Source organism: Oreochromis niloticus, unplaced genomic scaffold (assembly GCF_001858045.2).
Source record: "Oreochromis niloticus isolate F11D_XX unplaced genomic scaffold, O_niloticus_UMD_NMBU tig00007501_pilon, whole genome shotgun sequence".
In the NCBI taxonomy this organism is placed as follows: domain Eukaryota; kingdom Metazoa; phylum Chordata; class Actinopteri; order Cichliformes; family Cichlidae; genus Oreochromis; species Oreochromis niloticus.
In genome coordinates this window covers 4,867-11,957 of record NW_020328606.1, presented here as the reverse complement: position 1 = coordinate 11,957, position 7,091 = coordinate 4,867, and the positions used below count along the sequence as shown (strand labels likewise).

At 35.6% G+C, this 7,091-nt stretch overlaps 1 long non-coding RNA gene across 1 annotated transcript; it reads right to left on the bottom strand.

Annotated features, from left to right (window-relative positions):
- Positions 1-262: 262 nt before the first annotated feature.
- On the bottom strand, positions 263-5,834 carry LOC109199212 (uncharacterized). Its single transcript, XR_002059670.2, has 3 exons — positions 5,805-5,834; positions 4,576-4,602; positions 263-397 (listed from the first exon to the last, which is right to left on the bottom strand). It is a non-coding gene; the product is annotated as an uncharacterized LOC109199212 (long non-coding RNA).
- Positions 5,835-7,091: the final 1,257 nt, after the last annotated feature.

Genomic DNA, 7,091 nt, shown 5'->3' with positions numbered 1-7,091 from the left:
TGGATTTCTGAAAACTTGGATTCTGAAAACTTGGATTCTGAAACTTGGATTTCTGAAACTTGGATTCTGAAATTAGATAGAGTGCTTGGATAGAGGGATACAAGATAGAATGGCTGTCAAATTAGATAGAGCAGTAGAGATAGAGGGCAAGATAGAATGGCTGTCAAATTAGATAGAGCAGTAGAGATAGAGGGATACAAGATAGAATGGCTGTCAAATTAGATAGAGCAGTAGGGATAGAGGGATACAAGATAGAATGGCTGTCAATTAGATAGAGCAGTAGGGATAGAGGGATACAAGATAGAATGGCTGTCAAATTAGATAGAGTCGGGAGAGTGATAGGATAGACAGAATTGCTTATAATGATAGAGAGAGAGGATCTTCTGCAACAGGTCACCTGTAAGACACAAAAGGCCTGGAATTGTCGTATTTCCAATATGCTTGGATTTACCATATTCTTCAGACTATATGGCACACCTAAAATCCTGTCATTTTCTCAAAAATACACAATGTGCCTAGTGTATCGATTCTGGTTATGCTTACTGACCTCAAACTGGATTTCTGTGGTACACAGCGCTCAAAATTCTGTCAAATATTTTAGTAAGACTTCGGTAAGCTACAAAGCTGCGCTGCTTGATGTATTGTCAGAGCATTATGGCTACCATATCAGGACCCTCAGAGTAATTCGTACGGTGCTTCAACATAACATTATGGTGTGTGTACAAGGACCTGGCACGTGCTAAGAGACATGCTTATGAAGCAGATTTCAAACTGATCAACCCATGAAGAGTTTGATGGATTTGTGGATGAGGAATGAACTGAAAAAGTGAGTGTATTGTTCTGTATTTTATGTGTTACAACTGAACAGTGTTGAGAGTTGTTTGTGAATGACTTGAATAAAGTTGACTTATCTGACTGTTTTGTTTGGCTTAATCTGCCTTAAAAACAGACTTGTTTATTGACATTATGCCTTATAATCTCAAAAATACAGTACATGTAGGGCTTTAAATACTAAAGAGTTCTACAGTGAATTATTGTACTGAACAGAATGACAATGTTTAACAAATGACGGTGGAACTGTTATAAGGACATTTTTGCGTTCTATTAAAACAATAAACTAAGTCTATAAGTCAAACCAAGACGTGCTTCTAGAGTAACTTACTGTAAATATTATATGGTCCAAATAAACCCACACACTGAGGTTACAGCAGACAGTTTCAGGCCTCCTGCTTTAAACACTTTATATCCCTTAAACTCAAAATTATTTATTGACTGGCCAAAAAGAACACAAAACCTTCTCACATTTGCCTAAAAACATCTTGATGATCAGCAAGAGCTGTGTGGACTCACTGTACTGAACTGAATCTTCTAAAGTGAGAGAAATATTTCAGAAAAACACCAGCATTAAAGTCAAACATGGTGCCGTTACTGTGATGGTCCCGAGTTCCTTTACTACTTCAGGACCTACATCAACTCATCAGGTCCTGAGTTTAATCACACTTGGGATTTGCAACAGGAAATTGATCTGAAGCACACAAGCAAGTCCAAGTGACTAAACAGAATCTCGACTTTAATGAAATTGAGATCCTTCAAATGATTTCAAAACACTATTTTTGACCTTAATTAAGGCAACTCAGAAATTAAAGTGGACCAAAACTCAGTCATTACTAGTTACTATAAATCAGGGGTCCCCAATCTCAGTCCACGAGGGCCGGTGTCCCTGCAGGTTTTAGATGTGTCCTTGATCCATCACAGCTGATTTAAATGGATAAATTACCTTCTCAACATGTCTTGAAGTTCTCCAGAGGCCTGGTAATGAACTAATCATGTGATTCAGGTGTGTTGACCAGGGTGAGATCTAAAACCTGCAGGACACCGGCCCTCGTGGACTGAGATTGGGGACCCCTGCTATAAATGCTTGATGGTAGTTGTTGCTATCAGGGCTTTCACAGCTGGTATTAGAGAACAGATAGCTGTGGTTTGGTTTTCTCTGCTTCATACATGAAATAATCACTTTAAAACTGCTTGTATTTGTATTTATCCAGGTCATCCTTGTTAGAAGATTTGAAACATGTGACAAAAAAGCATAAACAAATAAATCTGCAAGGAAGAAAGACTTTCCCAGCACTGTACCTTAGACAAAACCTATACTTACCAGACTTGAGACGATCAGATCAGCAGTCTAGACAAAGGAAACAAAACATCAGATCACTGTTTAACGATTCAGACTATTGAGCCTCTTCATACACAATCCAATTTACTGTGACATTAAATAACTAGTCAATCTCCATTTCTTCAAGCCTTTATGAACTCACTGTAGTCTAAAGAGGCACAATTTAATTGCAGAGTCTCAGATGGCTTTAACATGTTTAATAAAAACATCGTACTACAGAATTGCAAAGAATAGGCACCAATATTTGTTGCACAAATGCAGGATATACCAAATATTTCGTACACAGAAGCTTTGTGGCTCCAACATTTTCTATCACAAGTCAGTTCTAATAACATGTGAAGAACGACAACTTTTAATCTCATTTCAGATTAAAAATGTTGAATACAACTAATTATTTAAATCAGAAGCAACACAAACCACAACAACAACAGTGGCACACCATTTTTTAATGAAAATTTCTTAAAATATTACACTAAAAAGTCATTCATGTACTTGTTGCTAACAATATTATGTGTTATGCAGTATATCCCTTTTGGCAACATTTATATTTAATTTTAAACATTGTCTTTAATATACCTACTCACAACTGTACTTCTCTTACATTTTATCATTGCTTAGTGTTTAAGCTATCACCTACAGTCACTCAGGGAAAATACTTCTAGTGTTTCGACTTCATGCTAATTCATAAGTGGAATGAAAGAGACAATAAAATCGATAGCTGTGGTGCTCTTAAGTGTTTAAGGTACCACCTATACTCACCTAAAGCACTTTCATAGTTTTGCTTGATACTTAAATCCACAAACATAAGGAGAAATCGAACAACTGCATAAAGATATCTCTGACATTTAACTATGTTTGCACTTGATAAGCCATCAAAAATTAAAATCAGACATTAATGGGCTATTAAACTTCATTGACATTTTCAGGAGCAGTCAGTGGTCCTGTGTGGGGGCTTTGCTGCTACAGATTCTAAATCCTGACTATTTGTTTTGCCATGAGTGAATGGCAAGATGACACAATAGCCAAACTACTGTAAGTAAATTACTAAACATTACCATTACTGTCTACTTACCAGCAAAGGCAAACCAAAGATCTGTTCACTCTGTGTAACAAAAGACAAAGAACAAAATACAGGATCAGACAACTCCAATCAGCATTAGAGTCAATACTGCATCACTCTCTGTAGTCAAAAAGATTCCGCAAACTTCTTTGTTAAACACAGCTGGAATACAAACAACAACTCCCTCTGTTTTCTTTTTCCTGCACCCTAATAAGATTATCATCTTCATAAAAAGGTAATATGTAGTTTTATCCATTTGCAATAAGCCACCAAGTTTCTTACTCATGTAATGCTCCAAAATTTAGGTTCGATTACTTAAGAGAGTAGATATCGTAACCAATGATTTGCAACACCTAGCACAGCACACTTTATCAAATGGTGATGTCACAATTTAAAGTAGGCAACAATCACAAATGATAGCTTCTATGGAATGTTTGTAGGCTTTAACATTTGAGGTGGCCTGAATTCAACTTCTATTAACACATAAAAACAACAGAGTCTATAAACTTACACAAGATGTGCTGCTACAAAACTTACTGTAATATTATATGGTCCAACAAAACCAACACACTGAGGTTAGAGCAGACAGTTGCAGGCCGCCTACTTAAAATTTCACATCACATGTTCCTTAATCCCCAAGTTCTCAAATCCCTGTTTCTGTGTGTATTACCTGGGACAACAGTACATCATAATATCTGGGCACACAGAAACAGGGATTTGAGATCCGTTAACATAAAAGTAAACAATACTTTACTCAGTATGACTTTGGCAAAATGAGAAATTTGGAGATGGATGGTTCCTACAAAGCAGTTTCTACATATTTCAATCACATTTGGGGCATGTTTAATACACAGCCATAAGCACTCCACTAAATCTAGGACGTACTTATAATGGCCGATTTAAAGGCCTAATTAAAATGTAGTATGATGATAATTTCTTTGTAAATCATTTAATCATAAAATACAGAAATAAGTGCTGTATCTGTGCTTTAGATTTTTTCCAGTCATCAACAAAATCTTTAATTATAAAAGACTAATTCAAGAGCAGTTTTCAGACAGTCAATTAATTATTGAAGGGAAAGAAGCTTTTGAAATCCACAAGGCCCTACTTGAAGACTTAATTGTACCTAAACTGCTGTTCATGAGCTGCTCTAATGTGAAAAAAGATGCACTGCTACAATAACCTACGGACTTCTGTAGGTCTGGAAATGTTTACACAGACTTTTCTAGGATTTGATGACTTTTGATGATCACCAATAGCTGTGCTGACTCACAGCACTACACTGAATCTCCTATGATGAGAAACATTTCCCAGCACTGCACCTCAGAAAACCTTTACTTACCAGACTTGAGACGATCAGATCAGCAGTCTAGAGAAAGGAAACAATTCATCAGATTACTGTTTGATGATTCAGACTGTAGAGCCTCTTCACACACAATCCAATTTACTATGACATAATTAACTAGTAAAATCCTCAATTACTTTAAGCTTTTTTAGTTTACTGTAGTCTAAAGAGGAGATAATTGAACTGCTGGGTCTCACATGGCTATAGCAAGTGTAATAAACGCATTCATTACTACAGAAATGCAAAGAATAGGCACCAATATTTGTTGGCACAAGTGCAGGATACACCAAATATTTCCTACACAGAAGCCTTGTGGCTCCAACATTTTCTACAACAGGTCAGTTCTAATAGAGTGTGAAAAGCAAACTTTATGTCCTTTTAGGTTAAAACATTAAATACAATATAATTCTTTAATCAGAAGCAACAGAAAACCTCATGTTTTGGTTAGTCTGATATGAATATGCAAATCCTAAATACATGTAATATTGACATGTTACAATAACAGAGGTGCAGAATGTTTGTGATTCAAATTAAATGTCTTAAAATATTACACTAAAAGTCCTTTCATTGTACCAGTTGCTAGGAATATTATGTATTTGCAATGTCCCTTTTGGCAACATTCTATTTAATTTTAAAACACATTATATTCACCAAATAAGTAATAAACTAATTCGACACTCTGGCTGTAATGTACCTAACATGTCCACTCACACCTCTGTTCTCTTCGTTTTATTATTGCTTAACTGTTAAAGCTATTACTTATACCGAGTCAGGCAAAATACTTCTACAGTGTTCTGACTTAATGAAATACATCAGCAGAATTTGAGAGACAACAGCTGCACAGGTATTGATTTATATAAGTGTTTCAGCAACCACTTATACTGACTCCCCTAAAACACTTTCATTGTTTTGTCTGCTACTTAAATCCACAAACATAAGGAGAAAATGAACACCTGGACAAAGACATCTGACATTTAACTGTTTGGATTCAATAAGCCATAAAAATTAAAATCATACATAAATGGGCTATTAAACTTCAGGGACATTTCAGGGACAGTCAGAGGTCCTGTGTGGGGGCTTTGCTGCTACAGGTCACAAATCCTGTGTTTTTGCCAATCAGTAAATGGAAACATATCACAAAAAGTCAAACTACTGTATGTAAGTCGTCAAATGTGCTACACAATGCCAGGTTCATACTGCTTCAGTTACAATCACTGTTTACTTACCAGCAAAGGCAAAACCAAGATCTCTTTCACTCTGTGTAACAAAAGACAAAGCACAAAATACAGATGAGACAACTCAGATCAGCATCAGAGTCAATACTACATCAATCTGTGTAGTCCAAAGATTCAGTACACTTCTTTGTTTACCACAGCTGGAATATAAACAAAAATACTTCTCTTTTTTTCTAGACCTTATTAAAGATTACTGTCTTCATTAAGGTAAAATGTGGTTTCATCCATTTGTAATAAGCCACACAATTTTCTCAGTTATGTGATAGCTCTATTAGTTTGGTGCTATTAGATAACACAGTAGATTTCATAAGCCATGATTTGCTACACCTAGCACTGCACAATTTATCAATTGTGACATCACAATTAAAAGCAGCAACAATCATAAATGAAAGCTTGGGTGATATATTTGTAGGCTTCAACATTTGAGTTGGTCTGCATTCAATTCTGCTTCCTAAAAATATTATCACCTGCACACAGCATCATTTAGTATCATTTAATATGCTGTGTTTAAATATCTACATATCACATTAATAATATTAATGGCGCACTGCTGGATTTTATTTATTTGAAGTGGCCTTTTTATATTTCATTAATTTTCAAAAAATTGAGAAGTTAAACAGAGCTGCAGGTGTAGGTTTTATTTAAAAAACAACCTGCACAAACAAGTGTTTGTTAAACAGTTCTTAAAAATTTACTAAAAAACTAAATTAATTGTTAAGAGATGTTAATATTCTATATTATGTGTTTTAAACAGCTAAAATTTAAGGGGCAAATCGTAGTACGTTAGTTAATCTGAGCTAGAAGCATACTTTGAAAGGTACATTTAAGTGGCTTTCAGTCAGAGGCGGTAAATGTCGCCTTTGAAGTTGCCGACCCTGCTGCTTCAGTAGCTAATCAGTGATTCTAAATGGTGGCTCATTACCTTACAACCTAAAGAATGAGGCCGTTTTAACTGACTGATTTGTGAAGAGAAGACAGCTTCCCTAAGAGACTCAGAACACTAACACACCGAATGAACCAAATAAAACAACACAATACTGTATATACAATCAAATGAACCATATTCATTTCACACTGGGCCTTTAGACCGCTAGGCGTTAGCACTTAGGTTGTTAGGGCTAGCTTAGCAATACTTGTTTAATACTAAAAGTACAACGTTTCACTAAAAAAGCAGCCATTGTGTTACTTTAATATGACTTATACTTCAACTGGCTTTAAAGGCACAAACAACAACTCGGTTAATCACTCAACAGCTTATAGACATTTAATTTCAGAGAA